The following is a 20028-nucleotide window of genomic DNA, read 5'->3' on the forward strand; positions in this document are numbered from 1 at the left end:
TACAGACTCTGAGGTCTTCAGATGGCAAATTGGCCATCTGCCAGCAGAGAATAGACAGAATTCTTTTAGAAGTAAGGCACTTCTATCAGCTTATTGTGCCCTGCAGTGGTGAAGGATCCAGCTACTGTTCATACAGAGCACCATAGGAAAACATAACAGAGAAGCACCTTTCATTTTCAATTGACTGATGCAAATTGTGTAAATGCATGCATAAAAGTATCTTAAAGTATATATTCATTTTGCATATGAATGCCTGTCAGATAAAAAATATTTTAATATGCTTGCACATACTCTGAAAGTAAGGCAGAGGAAAGGAACTAATTAAGACTATCCATAAATCCTCTAATTTATTCTCTTCTCCCCTTTTCTCTTCTCTCCTTTTCTCTTCTCTACTCTCTGATCCTCTTCTCCTTTCCCATCTACTACACTGTTCTGAGAGATCTTAAGCCACCAACATGGCATTAAGAGAAATTCTGAAAAATGCATTTTGAAGTTTTAAAAAGTTTCACTGTTGTGAAAATTCATTTCCATGAGGGCATTCTCTGTGAGAGTCTCCAGTTCCCAGGGAGTGAGTCCTTAGGGATTTCTCCTCTATATTTCTTGTGCAAGTTCTCTGTCTAGCTGTTCTGAGCACTGGTGTTTGCTGTTGCATGAAACAGCTTTTTGGACAATAAGAAACTTTTTCTCAGAAATCTTTGCTAAACAGCTGCTCTCTCACGGTCTATAGTGGTCCCCTGTGTCTTGTGGTTTTTTTTTTCCCCTGTGGATTTGCTTCTGAAATAATGTAAGTATCAGATATACAAGTAATTTCCATGCTCCTACATAAGCAGAAAATCATAAATGTGATTCTGCTGTTTTCCAGAATCCTAAATTCTGCAGGAGACTAATACAATAATAAATAAATAAATAAATATCTAAAAATGTGTACGTTTTAAAGTCAAATTAATATTCATATTTCCACATGCAAAAATAAATCTACAAAGTCTCCTACAGCATATGGAAACAGATATAATCAGAAAAAACAAGCAAGATTTTTAACTTTTCATTTTATATAAAGATATTAATGATGAAAATTCTATTGATCTAATAGATATAAGTGTGAAGGTTCTTCACAAAGAGAAAACCTTTCATGATGCTTTTTCTCTCTTCTGCTCTTATCATTAATGACCTAAATATGGTCCACCTTTAGTTATAGAAAGACACAAGCAAACAGGCCTTCAAATGGAATGCTGATTTCCACAAGAAAATTATATTTGTAATTTAAATATAAGCTTTTCACATGAGGCTTATTAACTCAGTTTTAATCTACATTAGTCTGCTTAAAATACCAATTTCCTTTTTTCCTCCTGTGAGTCTACTGATTTTTCTTTAGCCATTAGCAACAGTAGTAACAATTAGCAACATCACTTCCAGCACAAAGTCATTTCAGGCTTAAGTGTGTAGCCTTCATGTTTAATGAATCCAAACTTAACTAGGAAGGCATGAAATAGAAAATATCACAGAGGAATTGCAGGCTTCATGTAAGAGAAGACCACAGTAAATCTTACATCTCCAGTTCCTGGACTACTCAGACTCTACTAGACCCATAACTGTGAGGAAAACTAGCACGTAGTTTTCTGCACTTTTATTTAACCCTGGGAGAAATAGGAAATTTCTCAGTGGCCCTCACCCTGATTTACCATCCATCATCCACTGGTTCCAGTTGATCCTTAACAACACTCTCAAACAGGACACCATGATAGGTGCTTTCTGTTTTAAGCAAGTTCATGCTCCTGTGTGTACGCATTTATTGGGTGAAAGTTACATGAATAGAAGCTCAGTAAGTTGTCACATACTGGTCACAGTAAAGCAGGTTCTAGTTGCTTGCATAGTTTGTCACATCTGTGAATCTTTGGCCTCTCTTTGATCAGAGGTGCTGTGAGTTAAATAAGTTATTAAAAGGGGCCTCTGTGACTTGAACCCTCAACTACATATTGACTTCACAGTGAAACTTCTTCAACAGGACAAATCTCACTCAGCTCCATTTTGTTAAATGGTAAGAGCCTGTTTCACTAGCCTGTTGGACATAAATAGTAGACTATATTAAAGGAGTTACAGCGTGCACAAGAAGTGTTCTGAACATTGTTCACAAGTATGTCAATAAAGCAAACCTTTACACTGTCAGAAGTATCAGTCACATATATGGTGCATGAAGAAAATAAATCTCCTTAAAACAATTCTCATTTCAAATTCCAAATACATTCCTAACTAGTACTTCTGAGGACCTTTTCCATGTGCTGTTCTCCGAGACCTACTCTGTACTTTTGTTAAAAACTGTCTTTACAGACATCATCAAAGTCCAAGGTAATATTTAAAAGACTTTCCTTTGGAAATGTTATTATCAAAGATAAAAGATACAAAGATTGTTTTTAATTCTTTTGTCCAATTTCTTGCAGTATTTTAGATCTATAAGTAAACCACTACTCACAAGTGACTCTTGCTTGGCTATACAATAGTGTTTCATCAATCTGTGCAACCACTGCCATACCAGCAGGGACCAACCATTATGCCATACATGCAACCAAAGCTTTTTGTTACAATAGTTACCATGTGTCCATAAATCGCAGTTTTATATTTTAAGAAAAGGCTATTTCATTTTATAAGCTAAATCAGTTATTTACAGTTATGTTTTTCTGCTCTGTATTCCTAGAACTTCATAATGTAATCTTAGTCACTATGGGAGTGCTTGAAGTAGTAAAACTGGGCTGAGATCTACAGAGTTAGATGCCTAAGTGCTCCTAAATTCATAAATGGGTATAAGGTATGAGACCTTGCCCTCTACTGCCATCATATTGGGCTCTTTGCACAAGCCAGGTTTAATTAAGGTTCACATCACTTCTCTGTATCCGATTTTTTAAGCCAGGTATCTCTATACAGATAGAGAGGGTTCAAACTAGATGGTCTCTAAGGTCCCTTCCTGCCCAAGTCATTCTATGATTCTATGACTTCCCATGTTTCTGTAAATAACAATCTTTCTCTAGCACTGCTGACATTGCGCATTTAAAACAATCCCTTTAAATGAAACTTTTTTTTAAATTTGAAGTTTATGAAATTCTCTTCTCAGCAGTTGTGTTGTCACATAGGACTTGACTAAGTGCATTGAAGAAATCAACAGGAAAATCAGTCTATCAGCTAAGAGTCTTCCCCCAAGGTTTTGCATTAACTTCTATGCTCTGAAAAGTAATTTCTTTTAAAGAAAAAGGGAACAACTCCAGGATTCATTCCACAAGTTAGTACAGATTCAAAATCACCATCAGAAGGACTTTCTGAATCCCATTAAAATTAGAAGAATGACTTAAGGTTGCATACAGAAAATGACCATGCTGCTTTTTAAAGCATACCATAGGGAACTGGATCTAATGAGAGTGGAAATTGCATTTTTTTAACAATCTGATTACTTAATACAAAGCTTTCTCTGGGAAAATAGCAAGGACAAGCCAACATCATGCAAATTTTGTCAGGATTTATTGTAATCTCATTTGGGGGGAGGGGCTTTTCTGAGTTGTTATTTTGGGGCCTTTTTGGGTTTCTAAATGCCTATTGAAATTTACTATGACATTTCTGAGTTTCCATCAATGCCTATAAACTCTCACTCTCATCTCTCAGATACACTTTTCACATAAAATCTTTACAGATAAATGAGAAAGGGGGCATGAGGTCCTTGATATGGATCTTGAGAAATTAGGAGAAGTGTGAGAACAAGATATTTTAGTGTTTGTCACATGATCATTTATGCTGTCTTTGCTGTCTTTCTCTTCTATACAAGAAGCAAAGCCAATGTAAGTTAAAGCTATGCAGTCTTACAACACATAAACTGAGCATCCTTCGGAAAGTTCTTATTTATTAAATAGTTTTAGATCTTTCCAAAGCAGTAAAAAATCACAGACCTAGAGATGCTCTTGCCTGACAATTTGGGCATAAGTAATGATGAGTTCTAATTATGGTAAAATTTCTAATTGCTATAAATACTGAGCAGGTGGCCACAGATATCACACACTGACTCCCAGTTTGAAAATATTTAAGATGTTTTCTAATCAAAATCCTAAGCTTTCTCCTCAGTTATTACTTGAAAGACAAATCCCATTAAAGGAAGTGCTATAAAATTTGACACAAATAGAGTAAAAATAATAGGAGATTTTTGTCCAAATTTGAGACTTATGATAATGCTGGTTCATGCTATCAAATGTAAACATTTTTTCTGTAGGGAAAGCTTAGGGAACAATAAATTCAATACATGAGAATAGATTATGCTAATGTCAGAGGCACGGAAATAAACATTTTATTTCCAGTAATGCACATACATGTGTGCACACATGCACAAATACGCACAGAGTAAGCAGAGCCTTTGGCTTTCTAGCTCTGCTTTGTGTCAGTCTGGCACAACAAAGTAGACTGATACATAACCAAACAAAGAACATTGGTAGATGAAGAGAATTTCCAGGGAAACTTGGACTGAAATAATCATCAGCAGAGGGGTCTGACTGAGGAAAAGAGGACATTTACACTTTGTGTGGCTGCTGTCTTATAAAGTACCCAAAAGAACACTTCCTTCTGTTGAAACATAATTTAGATAAACACTGCTTTCATCCTCCTGCCACAGTCTGGCCTGCTCTGTGCATCACTGAGGATGGAGCCATGATGAACCAGCTCTTTAGAGGGCAGCTGTTGTGTGCCAGTGTTTGAAATGGTAGCCAATGCTAAGAGCAATTTGATGGTGGGTTCTGTAAACATCGGGCACAGGATGTTTATGATCTGCTCCCTAGATCTGTTTCGGAAACATCAGGATACCATCAGCTACCAGAGAGTATTAAAGCACAAACATTATAGAGTACTTATTTCTCATAAGACAGATGAAATTCTTTTTCATAAAATGAAAGCTAAAACTATTATTTTTTATGAATCTGAAGATATTTAATTATTTCCTAGGGTTGAGCCTGATTCATGAACCTGTTGACCATCCTGGCCACCCAGGGGGCATTTCCACTACTTCTGTGTGCGACATGGAGATAAACATAATTTGTAACCACTGAAGATTGAGCTTTTATTCCCCCTTCTCAATGCTGTGATGGAACAGCTGACCATTAATTTAAAAACTACTGAAAAAAAATTATTTCTAAAGTAGTAGCCAAAAGGCTGATGTCACTTGCCAGGCAAATCACAAGTTTTCTTCTGTTTCATAGACCAAATAGTAAACCACTCTGAGAACATCAAGCAAGTCATTTGTGCTGACCATTGACATAGGCTGTGTTAGGCTGAACAAAATTAATCAAAGGGAAAACACAGAAAGCCACTTACATGGCATCAGCAATAGGCCTGACATTACAAGTGAAGTAGAACAGAACACCAGTTGTAATCCATAGTTAAAACTGAGATATATCTGGATGCCAGAAATGCCCCTGTGTGCACACTCTGTGCACTATATTCACCAGGCTCCTGGGGTCCTGGAACTCCTCATTATGTCCCTGCATAGACAAGGCACTCAACTGTCTTGAGACAACAAGCTGCTCTGAGACAATGTGACAGATCCACCTCATCATCCCCTTCACCACAAAGGATCTAACTCTTGCAAGATGTCTTTAGGTGGGGATATCAGACAGTATTGAAGATTCTCCCCTGATTCTTCTGGTCCTTCTGTCACAATACCAATTTTGTATTTAAAATAACATAGGAGCAGAATCTGGCCCTTCCAGGTGGTTCCTGTTGCAGAATTGACATTGATAAGATACTTGTAGATAGTCAGTAGAAGTGGTTTCTGCAAATGCAGGAACAGTCTTGTATATGGGAGTTGGAGATAATTCTGTTCTGTGCTTGTGTGACAATCTCTAACAATGGATGATACATGTGCTGGAGTGGTCAGTAGGATCACAGCCCAGCTGGGTTCTGCTTTGGACTGAGCAGAACAGCACTTGGGTGTTCTCATCTACAACTCTTACAAAATATTCTAATTGCTACCCAGATAGCAGTGACCTTTGATTTCCCATGCAACTGGTATTTCATGGGAAGATCCCAATAAAACATATATTTTAACAAACACTCTGCTGCTGTGTGTCGGTGCAACACTGCTTTTGGTGTAACCTAGACAAGGTGTGGTACATAGAAATATTCCCAAATAGACAAAAGGGATGAAAGAACAGTTTAGCTCAAGTGGGATAGGAGCAGGAGAGGTAGAAACCCTACTTCTGACAAGCAACAACACATGTAGTGTCATTTGTGTAATAAATGCAAAAGTATCACCTTTTATTTTTCCCTACTCACTTGATTTTTTCATAGCATATGTGGATGCTATAGGAGAGAATTTTGCCCTTTTAAAGGAGACACTTAAAAATCTTGGACAAACTTTAAATCTTAAGATTAACAACCCCTTCCCCAATCCCCCCCCACCCCCCACAGCTCTATTGCCATCTACTAGTCTCTTTTGATAATTGCTAATTATTTTTTGTTTTATTATTATTATTATTTATTTTTACAAATTAACTTCAGCAAAAAAAACAGGCATAAAATGCATTAAGACTTCTTTTGGGTCTTTGGAGATGGAAACAGTAACTGGCTGATATGGTCCATTGTTGAAAATGTTGCAAAAAGCATCAGGGTAAGGATCAAGCAAGCCTTGTGCTGTCAGCTTTAAATTATTCTCTATCATTTTTGGTGGATGATGTCTTTCTTGTCCAAACAACCAGTAAATAAAGGCTTCTGTGCTGTTGTGAAAGGGATCCAACTCCTGATCTCATCTACATGCTTTCATAGATGAGCTTTCCAACCCTGCAGGAATGCTGTCACTTTGTACTGTGGTAAAGCACAAAAATCTTCACTGATTTTTTTTTGTCCTAACTTGCCTAGGATGCAGTAATTATGTTGTAACAACTATAACGTAGCTAATCTGTTCCTAAATTTTTGTCATGTAAATCTGCAGCTGCTAATCTCCAAAGAAAGACCTTTCTTTCAATTCTCACACCAGTGAGTTGTCTCTGGACCACAAAAGCAAGCTTACACTAGTTTTATAAACATTGTTTATCTGTTTACCCATGTAAAAGCTCAAGCATCAACATATGGAGGTTTCTTAAGGTTAAAAGCTGCAACAGGATTTTGCTGGGAGGTGCCACGGGCCTTTAAGCTTCTTTGAAATATTCAGGTTTAATTGTTGTTGAATCCTTAAGTAATTTCCCTTCCACAAAGAGAAGATGCAAAATTTCTGATACCCTTTACTACCTTTTCTGTTCTCACATATCACTGTAACCACTATGAACCTAAATGATTTCATGTCAGAAACAATTCTTTGTCTAACAGAGAGAACTGTTTTTGACTAAAAATGAAAAACTGACTTAATATATTAGCAAATGAAGAGGGAACCAGAGAGGTTTTGCTGCAAATATTTCATACTGTTAACTATATATATATATATTATATGTGCACATATATACAGACACACAGAAGATAGATTTATACCCTTTCTGAAGTTTGGCAACTTATTGTTCATCTCTTCTTAGGGACTGAACAGATTTATGTGTAACTATTTCTATGTTTTGAAGTTTTACCTCGGGCCAAAAGCAAAATTAATCTAAGAAAGTGATCCACTTTAAGAAACATTTATATTTTAACATGATTGTATCACTGGATATCATTGTGTAAACTGTCCTAAAGAGAACATACTAACAGATGACATAATATTCAATGGGAACAAAATTAATATTTCATTAAAATATCTACAGCCTTAGAAGTCCAATCTATTCAGCCCGCAGCAGTGCTGTACTATAATAGCAGCCAGAATGAAGCAGGAAAGGAAGCTCTGAGAGAGATTTGAGGAAGAAAAAGTGAATTTTGGCAAAACTAGGATAGAGAAGGAACATTTCTATTCTCTCAAGAGCTAAAAGTTTCTAATACCATAGAGCAATCCAAACTTTTACAATACCATCCATCTGTTGCAAGAGCCTGTGTTATAACTATGAAACGTTTCAGGAATTCGTTTCAAAACACAGTTACTTTCCCTTAGAGTTATTACTGACAAGAGAAATCACCAAATCTGGGTGCAAATGTTTAATTTGGTTTGTTGGTAGAATTTATCAGAATGGGGACCTCTTCCATAGTTCTGCCAAAAGAATGGGAAAGAAGTTTTCTGGTACCAATCACAGGCCATACTATCTCTTTCATACCATTTTTGTGCAGTGGCTGGACTGTAATAGCTTTTGGACACCTGTACATTGTACTGCAAGATGTAGTACATTATTGTTTGTGACACCTTCAAACACCAATTTACTAGGCTACAGATTGCTCTGAGGCCAATAAATCTTTACAAACCTATCTAAAGTGGCTGAGGAACATTTTCCTCCCCCCTCTTTCTCCCTTCTCTTTGGTAGAGCTGGTATTTTTTGTGCAACCTTCTCCCTCACATTCTGTCAGCCTGGGGTATTGCATTTTTCTGTTGTGTAATGACAGAGAAAGGCTTAGAAAGCTGTTTCAGTTTTGTAACACAACAATTCACATTAAGAAGAGTCAGTTATTTACGTAGTTAAAATTAAGGAAGAGAAAGTGGTTGTCTCATCAGCTAGGTATGTTATTACTGTCTTATTTTGAATGCTGTGAAAGCTGTGAAATAAAGCCAGAGTTCCTAAGAAGAGCTTGCTTTTATTCTCGCTTCCTCTTTTTTAACCTGCAAAAGACTGTTGCAAGCAGCTGGAGCTCTCTACTCTGTCTTATCTTTAAAGTCAGGTAAGATCAAGAGAGATGTTCTGGCTGTGTCTACACAAATACTCCCATCAAACAGTCCTCCAGCTAAATTTCAGTTTTCAGTAATCTTAAATTTGCATCTGCACTGCTGAGTTTACTGCACATTAAGCTCATCCATGCAGCAGGCAATTTTTTGGGGCTAAAAACAGTTTTCTGCTGTGGATAGGCACAATGCTATACTAACCAAAGCCATGAACCCTGGGTAACAGGGAAGGCAGGGAATGGTAGGGAAGAGAGAGAGTAAAAAATTACAATCGCTGTTAGATTCTCTGCACTTCCTAATCACTTCAATGAATTATTTTTAAACATTTCTAACTCACAGGTGCAGAAACTGTACCATTCCCTCCTCTGCCTTGCTCTGTATGTTTGATTATTTTTATACTGCTTTCCCAGAAGTTATTGACAACATGCTGACAGTGGGGAACACATAACACCTCACTCAGATGCTCTGGGAGTGCATGTACAAGAACACATTTTCCATGTCACTCTCAGTGAATTTACAGCCCAATGTACTGAGAACAAACAGCAATCTGCTGCTCAGCATCAGAGAGCTCGAGATCCATTCTTGAGAGGAATGTCTTCAAAGCAATTTTTGGTTCTGCTTCAAGCAAGCAAATGATGAGAACAAGCTGGCAAAAGGTGTGCAGAGACAGAAAGAACTAGTTGAACTACAGGAACCCTCTGGAGGCAAAGTCAGTTGTCTGGCTCATTTACAAGGCTGGGCAAAAAGGCAAGAGTGATTTCTTTAGCTTGTTTGCCCTTTTGTCCTTTTAGTTTGTTTAGGTACGTATGGCTTTCAGGACTGACTTGTACATCATCGTATTAAAAACAACATCCCAAAAGTTTTAAAAAAACCAAGCAAACCAAACCCCACCAGAACTGAAAATAGGTACAGTTCAAACTCTCACTGTGAATGCTAGAAAGCTATTTCCTCACTAAACTTTGGACTGGTAGTACAAAAGAACAGTTGCTGTTCAAAGTCATGAATCCCAGCCTTTCTAGCTCTAATCTCCCAAAATCAACATATATCACCAGCTAACATTAATCCCTCTCCTTTCCATGTGCACATTAGTTGTATTCACACAAATTAGTCAGCTGTAATTAGCCTGCTGTCACTTTTAGCCACATGCTGAGACTTGTTTTCTCTTTAGATGACAGAACAAAGATGGATCCAAAGAGCTGCATTTTAAAGGTAAATTCAAGAGATGACCTCTGTTGAGACAGAAAGCATTAAACTTCTTGTCGGTATTTGGTCAAGTTCCACCCAGATGTGAACAGCCAGTTCCAAGCCCAGCTAAAAGTTTCTCCTCAGGGAAATTTCCTTCTAATTTCAGTGCTGAATCATTGGTGGACACTAGTCCAAATCCTGTTTATAATGAGTACTTTTCCCATACTGTACAAGCAGCATAGGTATACAGTGAGAAGTAGAGAAACATTTCTTGTTTCTGAATCCCAAAGAAGGGCAAAGTGCTAAATGGCCTCCTCCTTAACATATGATTCTCTTCTTGCCCTATGAACGATGAGACAGAAAAATTAAAATTAAAAATTCAGAGGTTTAAGAGATGTGACATAACCAAGAACATTTATCTGAAGTGCAATGCAAGGCTTAAAACTCTATATTTAGAGGAAAGATTGCTTTGTATGCACAGGAGTCCTAAACCCACCTAATTTGGGAGCTGACTGAAATTCCAGCATCATGAACCTGTCTTTAAGACCTCTTTAAGATCAAACATAAGACCTCAGTCTTTTTGGTCAACACAGCTGAGGGGTTTTGCAAAACGTAGAGAAAGATCAGTTGCAGTATTGTCAAACAGCTGTTTGGAGAAGGTGGGATCTCATCTGTCTCCGGCTACAAGCACAAAAGGAAATAAAGGAAAGTCAGTTATGAAATTTAAAAGATTAAAAAAGAAAAAACCACAAAGAGGGAGACATCAATGTCTTTTTCTTTTCTTTTTTTCTTCTCTGATTTTCCAACTCTCTCCCATTGCTGAGCTCAGGTATCAATTTATAACTCAAGCCCTGTGGGCTGAGTGATGGGTTCTCTGAACCCCTTCAGGCTGGGGCCAGCAGCAGATTTCTGTTCAGACTGTTCAAATTGATTTTTTGAACACAAAAGCAGTCTGGGGAAGGAAAGCACATGCTGTGCAGTGTAATCTAAGCAGACTGTACTGGGGGAAGAAAAATAATTCCTACCATGCATAAAATTCTGACATTTCAGTATTTGTTTTTGTCCCAGATCTGAATGCAAAAGTTTAAATTTAGATATTTGTGGGAGATGCAAATTTCTTCTGTCCCCTCAAAGAATCATTTCAAAATAGAATCAAAGTATTTTATTTCAAAACTGTCAGAACATTCTAAAGTGATATATATGTATTCCTAGATTTATAGTTTAAAAGAGAAATATAAAAATTATTTAAAGATTATCCAAACAAAACATTTGAAGGATTTTTCACTGAGAATCATTAAAATTAAAAATCTCTACATTTCAAAGAAATTGCTCTTCTGGATAAAAACTTCTTCCATTGAAAATTTTTTGTCTGGTTTCAGCTAGATTTGCTTCCTACAGTTAACCAAATTGCAGTTAGGCAGAGATGAATTAGCATTCCTTGGGCTGCCTTGGTTTTATGGTACATTCCACGCAGACATCACTTCTTAACCTGGGGACCTCAAAAAATGTTGCAGAGATGTCAGAGGCTCCACTGGCACTCAGCTGCGTGGTGAACACGATGGTTCATATCCAGGCTTCTCTGCAGACTCAGCTGAACAGTTCCCTCATCAGGACACCCAGCCTAGTGCATGCTGTGGCTCTGCCCACACAGGGAGCACTGACACCACTTGGTGATCTTGTCTGCAGTTTGAGTCACTCTGAGTCTGAGGGGAGATGCCAGATGGGGCAAAATTAGACAGACAGTTTGCTCCCAACCTACTTCCCACTTGTCTCTTATCCCTTATCCACACAAGGCAATGCCAGAGCTACATTTTTACAGAACCTCTGTACTAATTTGAACGACAAAATGAGAGACAGTGGAAACATCAGGTTTCAGAAATCTTGAGATAGGTAGAAAAGAATTCAAATGTCTTGTGTCACCTTCAAAGTTTTCCATGTCTGTATTCCCAAAAGAAATGTCTTCTTTTGGAAGAAATCTTCCCTCATTCTCCTTCTTTCCATGGGATAGACTTAGGAAGAAAAGGAATCAAGGAGCTATTGCTCCCACCCTTTCCTCAGAGAAGGTTTTACCCTGCTACCCTGTGGACTCTTTTCTCTCACAGTGTAATCATTACTCTTTAATAAGCTTTTGACATTAAAATAACATTAAGGATCATTACTCTTTCTTGCTCCCATCTAGAGCTGAAAGCACTCATCACAAGGGCACACTCATTGTGGTGACAACTGGAAGTCATTCTCATCCCAGTGTGGGATGAGATCTTATAAATTCCATAAAATATGTCAATTATAGTTTAATAACTGTTCCAATAAATATGATGCTGACTCTGCTCATAATCCACTGGCCAAAAAATTCCCTGTCTTTGCCCGCTGATATCTGTAGCATAAGGTCTTGTGCAGTATCCACTTACAAGGTCTTCAGATTTCATCCAGATCTACCAAATCCAGTCTACTAAACTGATATCTATGTAGGTCATTCTTGATTTCATGGTAGGCATATATTAGAGCAATGTGCAATAATGGCATGATACTAGGAACGTAGAGAAGATAATTTCCTTGTTGGAAATTAGGATTCCCTCTTCAGGTAGAGCAGAGCAGCCATAGGAAAAATGCAAATTGCTTTTGCACCAGAAAAATTCATCAAGACTAGTTGAAACTTAATCATGAAATCAAAACCCACAACTTTCATCTTTTCTAATCCTCTTCCATTGATACATTCATGTGATTTTCCAAAATGACAAAATTTTAGAAGGCTAGTAGAAAATTCATTGCAATGGAAGGTGCTTGGAGGTGATGCAGTTGATGCTGCTTATCTAGCAAAAGAACCCTTGTCAGTCCCAAGTGCCAAGATTTTTTCATGTCTTCTGTACACGTGGTGCCTCCTCCTCCCTATAGCCATCATAAAGGGTAAGCTTCTTCCACACAGCTAGGTGAACGTTTGTGTGGGCAGAAATCTTGGCCCTGCTAAAGCTAATAGCACTGACTTTGAGGATTTTGGTCCAGTGAGTGTTTCACCCTGGATTTCTGTCAGTCTTGTTACAGCCTGCCACCTTCTCATCCTTCTCAGCTGCTGCAAGCAAATGCTATATGCTTACCTAGCTGGGCTTCATATTGTCATCCACCAAGAAGCTATATTCAGTGTTCATTGTTAGGTTTTGATGTCTTCTTCCAAAAAATAAAAGTAGTTTCTGTATGGAATAATTGGTGATAAAAAATCTTCAGTCAGAGCATTTAATTGCCTGGAGGCTGCAAACCAATCTCTCTCACAAAAAGCTCCTTGAAAGCAAATCAGCCTGAAAAGATCTCTTCCTTTAAATTACAGTGGTGCTCAGTCTTTCTCAGATATTGTAGCTCAAGTGAATTACTGGAAAGAATGGATACTGAGAACAAAAGAAAAATGATTGGCAAGAATAGAGGCTGATAGGATTGAAATAAAAACCTTCCAGTGCAGGGGCCTGAGCATAACTGCATGTCTTTGCATATTTCCCCAAGGAAGAAGGTAACAAATAGTTTTGGCAGGAGGGAGACATTTTAAGGCAGCAAAATAAAAGGGTCATGTATCAAACCAAATTGTGTTAGCTTTAAGATGCATTAAATCTTTACATGATCTTGTTTTTCTTTGCAAACCTTTTTTCTCTTTAAAGAACTTGAAGATTTGATGCTTGAGTTTCTTTGCTGTTAATTATATTCTGCTGCACATTTTCTGCCTATATTCATTGTGTGTAAGATTATAACATCCTCCAAAAAAGCAAACTTCAATTTAAGGAAACATTAAGGTTGCAAAGACTGTAAAATAATGCAAAAATATGAGATGTCATAATTATGATTGTTTGTGCTTCCTTAATTGAATGTCCCCAAATAAAACATAGGAAATGGCTTTAAATTGCATACTTACACATTCCCAAAACCCTACAGTTTCTTTGTCTCATACAGTGAACAAAATGTGTTCCACCAATGTGGTGCTTTAGCGTCTGGCTAAAATAATACATAACAGGAATTACTTTGAAGAGCGGTCTAGTATCTGGCCCACTATGGGAATCAAACAAATTGATTTAAAAAAACAAAATTCATGCAAAGAGGCAAAAAGAATAATCACACTGAGAATGCAATAAAGAAGTGAAGTGAAGCCATGAAAATATAGAGACAAAGCACAGAAAGAAGAAGAAACAAAGCCTGTGGTAGGATGTGATACAGAGAAAATGGTTTATTGACTCATGGGAATTGAGTGGGATTCAGAAAGTTCAAAAATAGTCAACTGTTTAAGGATTGAAAAGAAATCTGGACTTTGCAAAAAAGAAATGGAGCCTGCACAAGTTGTGTTTTCATGTCTGCAATTTTCATTTGCCCTTTTTTTGTTGAAGCAGCATCAGTTGCCTACCCGGTATAAAATCTAAGCCATTTCACTCATGCAGAAAGTCTCCAGTTTACACAAACAACCCAGTGATCATATAGCTCCCTATCTTTCTCCTTTTAAAATCTGCTGACAGGGTATATTAAGGAAGCAACACTTCACTGCTCTTAAATAAATCTGTGACATTCGTTGTTTAAACTCCAGTATCCTACAGTCATGCAGAGAAATGTAAATCTCTTGCCATTTAAGACAAGCTCTGGAAGGAAAAAAAAAAAGAAAAAAAAAAGTAATCCTTCACAAAAGTAATATTCCATAAGGATTCCAAACAGAAGGAAAAACAAAACAAGACAAAAATGATCCCCAAAACAGTTTGTGTCCTGAGGCCCAGTTTTTCTAGAACATATATAAAGACATTTTTGCATCTCATGACTGGTGATTCAGGACCCCAATATTCCAGTCTTATTAAATAAAGGAACAATATACCAATCAAGGGTCTGAAATGTCACCCAGACTTTGACACGTGTGAGCAGCACACAATCTGCTTTATGTATTTAAAGCATTTTCTTCTACAAGAGTTCAATATTCTCAATGAAAATAACACTCCAACAGTCAGTGATAGGAAAACCACATGGAATGAAATATTTTTAGGCTTCTATAGTGCAACTGTGTCTAATATCCTCATCAGATTTTCGCACTGGAAGAGAACAGCTACCATATGGACAAATAAGGACCAATCTTCCAGCCACCCCCTGCTCAATGGAAAATGATTTCCAGTAGGAAAGGCCCCCTGAGGATATCAGAAGACTAAGCTGACACTGTGTACATATGTCCAATTCAGCCATGCACAAAGAAATTATTCTGACAACTGGCATGACAAATGCAGGAAAACAGAAACAATGAAGCTCTGCAGTTGGGATTTCTTTCCTCCATGAGCAGAGCTGCAGTGGTGATGCCAGCTCAGCTGCATGCTTTTGGCCCCTCCAGCCCACTGCCTCCTGCTTCCCCTTTTACATGCTTCCAGAAAGTGTTCCTGTCCTCTCTGTCCCCTCTGGGGCACAGCAGTTTCTTCATGGGAAGCTTGTGTCAGGACTTGCCAGAAAGTTGAAATGGTTTACATTTCTGTGCAAGATGTCCTGGGGAAAACAGCTAAGTACTGGAATGGTACACCAGTAAAGGTACATTAAACAAAACTGGGCTACTGCTAAAGAGAAGAATGAATTGAAATGATCTCCTGATACATTTCCTGTCTTCCCTCATATTTTGAAAAAAAATATAGACGATGAAGCAATTTTTTCCATTTTTAACAAAGACTGATTTTAATCTGCTGTTCCTGATCAAGATCTTTTATTACTGGTTACTTCCCTAACTGGGGATGATCTGGGTTTAAATCTCTCCTTCAGCCAAGGGAAAAAAAAATCCCTTATCAGCCAGATGTGTGTTCTCATTCGGTGATGTTTTCATTCTCCTTCCTCTGGATGGTGCTTCATCTGACACAGAATAACTACCATGCTTTTCATAAGCAACAGAGAGAGTCCTAGTTGTAAGCCCACTCATCCAGGAAGGAGAAGATAGGTTATATTTAATATTCTCAAAACACAGAGTACTTTTTTTTTTTTTAATAGAGAGCAAATCATTGCTTGGTCTGCCACTTCCATCTATCTAGATGCAGGATTGTCCATGATATTCAACCACTAAGTGATGAAGAAAGACTAATTTTCAAGGGGATCCCCAAAGATATTTCTCAGCCCTTTTTTATTTAGCTATACCTTAGTTTCACAGCACAGCATAACTCATGCAACATACTCATTTAACTTTTATTTTATTCTGGGAGCAACATATGATTTTTGAAACATTTTTGTACATCTTGAATGAATGTATTCAATAAATACCATTCAACCCTTAAAAAGATAGACAACATCCTTCTCCTATTTTCTGCAAAATAAACCAGAATACATTTATCTGGATACAGTCTATTCATTATCCACAGGTAACAGCCGTACACCACCCACCTTCCCACTTCAAAGGATGGATTCAGTGATCCTGTTTCTCTCCACATCTTAATTTCCTCCCATTCAGGATCTCTCTCTACACTAACAACTGCTGTGCCAGATCGTATGTGTAGAAATGATAACAGAAACACCCAGGCTTTTCAAAACATATCAGCCCCTACCCTATAGGCCTTTAGACATGCAGTCATCGAGCCATCTCCAAACTCCTAAATAGATCTCTTTCTCTCCAAAAATCCAAGAGCAATCCTCAGAAGCCAAGGAAACAGAATTAACCTCCCAAAATGAAGGGAGCTCTTGAACAAATGAAGAAAATGAAGTCATTGTTGAGCAAATGAAGTCAGCTCAATTAACATTGTTACCAGACAAACATTAGTGATGGTAACAGCAGAAGTGAAAAGTAACTACAGCACAAAGTTAAACTGGTTTTACTACCCACAGTACATTATTAGTAGTAACTGGACGGCTTTTTAAAAAAGGCATTAGGGGCCTTGATATTTGGGCAGGAGTAAAACAGTGTCCAGCACTGCACAAATGCTGTGTAGTGATGATCTGGGATTGATCTTGGTGTTTGGGCAGGATAGGAGCAAACTGTTCAGAGACAGGAAAATGACAGTTGCACCACCTATTCTGTTAATAAGAAACAGAATTCTATCAATAGAATATGGCCCAAATACAGTGTGAGAGTATATATATCTGTATGCATCAATGTGTGTTGAGATATATAACCATAGAGAGAGAGAGAGATGTATGTCTAGTGCACATATGGTATTTATTTTTTTTTAAGTTTAGGAAATTAAGCTAGAAATATTAACAAGGATTAAGTAGGATTAAGCAGTCTGAATCAAAGTCAGCCTGGCCTGACAGTGAGCAGTGTGCTCACAGGCCACATGAAGAGCCTGTTCCATGATAGCTGTAGCATTATTTTGCATGGCACAGCTCTCCCAGGATCAAACCCATGGTCTAGGGAAACAGCCCCTCCACTGAGAAACTTTACAAAAGGTGGAAATCCTTAAGCATCTTTATCTCCTGTGCATTCCTTGTGACCTGGCACAGTAGCAGCCTTGTCACAGCACTGCAGCAGCACAAGCAACCTCACAGGATGTACCAGCAGCCTCATACTGATACAGGAATGGAAGCAGCAAGATAAAGACATCTTTTTGATGGTGATGGCAGGATTTCACTGGTACATTTTCTCTTGGTACTCTTATACCACAGGCCTATGTGAATCTACATAGATTTCCTTGAAAATAGGCTGAAATTATACAGCTATTTTCCTCTTCTGACAATCAGCTCATTTTTTCACCACAAACTGAATAGGTGTCATGCCAAGATGGGGCCTAGAAAATGAAGTCTAGGCTAAGAATGCACAGGAAAATGTGTAATGACAGGCTCATATTCAAAACCTTGTTCAAGACCATTTCAGAAGCCAGAACTGAGCTCTGACTTGGCCATGGTACTGGGTCTGATCCTCCTCTTCATGTCATATGATAGATTAGCACCATTTAGTTCTTGCATGCTTCCCAAGATTGAAAACTAGAGTGACAAATTGTGCCCTAATTGTGCCAACAGATGTAACTCAATTTGTGCCAGTGAACTTTTATTAATCACTTCTCCTTCAGCTATGCTTGCTGCAATGAAGCTGTGGGAGCTGTGGGACCTGATTCCAAAACATCATTTTACTCAAATAATACTTTTTATGAAAGTCTGAGAATAACTCTCATCTCGCTGGTGGAGGCATTAAAGATGTTTGTGAGTTTGGGTTATTACATAACTTTAGAACATTGGATTTGGCTAGAATCACAAGAAGTTTTATGATCCATATCAGTTTAGGTTGAAACAGCCTTTTAAATACTGCAATTGGGAATATTCCTATGACCTTACTCCATCATGTAATTCTTAGTTTTATGCTTGTGCTGGACTCCAATCCTATTAAACAGGTCTTATTGCAACAACTTTTTGTTTAACTACAATTAATGTGAGGAAGAAGCTGACGTTTCACTGTTTTCCTTATCTCTGTACCTGTGAAGGAATGAGCTTAGGAGGGAAAAAAAAGCCTAAAACAAAAGCCCACCACTAACACACTAAAGGGTTTATCTGAAAGAGAAGGAAGCCCTAGGGAACCAATTTAATACTCTTACTTTATCTTCTCATCCTGATGTGTTCTGGAAAGCGTTATACTGCCACTACACTTTGACTAAGCAGAGTGCATGAGAGCATTCACTGGCCAGAGGAGTAATCCTCCAGCACAGATGTGGCTGACATGTAAGCTAATCAGAGTCAGCAGCCTTGTTAAAATACCATTGTGCTATTGCCATTTGATTAGAAGGCCTGCTTCTGACTGAAAGCAGATAAAGCATCAGCAAAGCTATAGAATAACATTTTTCCCTATTACCCAGGCACTTTCATTGCAATGTTCATTTGATACCTGACCAAAATATTCCCTTGCTGTACTTGGGCTGTACTGAGCAAATACTATCGCTACACTGAACAAACTAATACACAAACCAAAGATATTAACAATTTTCCAGCAGTAAGAGGATGCTTCTGAATTTTCAATGCAGTTGTTCTCTCACTCATAGGCACTCAATGCATTTTACACAGACTTAATAAACATCTCTTCTGTCATTAAGAAATTGTCCTCTTGCTACTTGAGTGCTTACTTTGTTTTTTTGTTTTTGTTTTTTTTTGCAATATAGTTCTTGTTTAACTTTTTATGATCATCTGGGGAAAAAAACTCTACCTAATTTTTTACTATTGCAAAGATACACTTTAAATTGACACATTCATTTTCATCTGTTTTCTTCTAGGTGCTTATTATGGTTTTAGCTTTTGGTTTTCTACTATCATATGAAGAAGTTACTGACTATATGTGGTTATATGAATGGTGGAGGTTGTAGTGGGTGTTCTGCATACCTTGAATGCAGTTTTTACTATATATTGCCTGTAGTAACAGGGAAATTGGTTTACGAGCCCATGTGGCCAGCTGATCTTTCCCTTTGCCACCTATGATGTAAAAACCAAAGGCTTAGTATATACAATCTAAAAAATATTTGTAATGCAAACAAAGAAAAAAAAAACACAACAAAAAACACCTCAGAGAAGAAAACTCCAGAAAAATCTAAAAGACAACCTGCCTGAGAGAAAATGTTGCAGAACTTAGCAGTTTGAATGCAGTATTGCTATAAAGTGGTTATATGGCTCCCAGTTCAGAGCTGGCTTATGCCAGCCAGCTGACAGCATATTTTACAGCATGAAAAAAAAATCAAGATCAAGTATCCACACAAAAGCAAAATATGTCTTCTTTAGCTGGGTGAAAATGTAATCATGCCTTATAAATGTACTTGTTGAGATAACAGGAGAAGGGCATAAGACATATCTAAATGAAAAAGGACAAGAGCAGAAGAAAAATGACCAGTGAAGAGGTGTTTTCTGACCATTAGAGCAGTTGTATTTTGAAACAATAACTATACAGTGTGGACAAATAGCAAAACTAATTTTAAGATACAGCCCATCAATTTACAAAAGATATTATATGAACTACTTGTCTCTAATAGCAAGAAACAGGGCTTGGGGAATGATGCAGTTCCCTTCCTATCCTGGGTCCTGTTCACTTCATCAAGCCTTCATATTTTAGTTGGGTGTTATTTTCACAACAGTTCTGAGTCAGCCTTCCTGAAAATTTTGATTTATCCAGTCATCAGGACAGAAAGACTGGAAATGACTGCTGACCTGCAATTCATCCC

The sequence above is a fragment of the Cinclus cinclus genome, chromosome 1, assembly GCF_963662255.1.
Source record: "Cinclus cinclus chromosome 1, bCinCin1.1, whole genome shotgun sequence".
NCBI classification, from domain to species: Eukaryota; Metazoa; Chordata; class Aves; order Passeriformes; family Cinclidae; genus Cinclus; species Cinclus cinclus.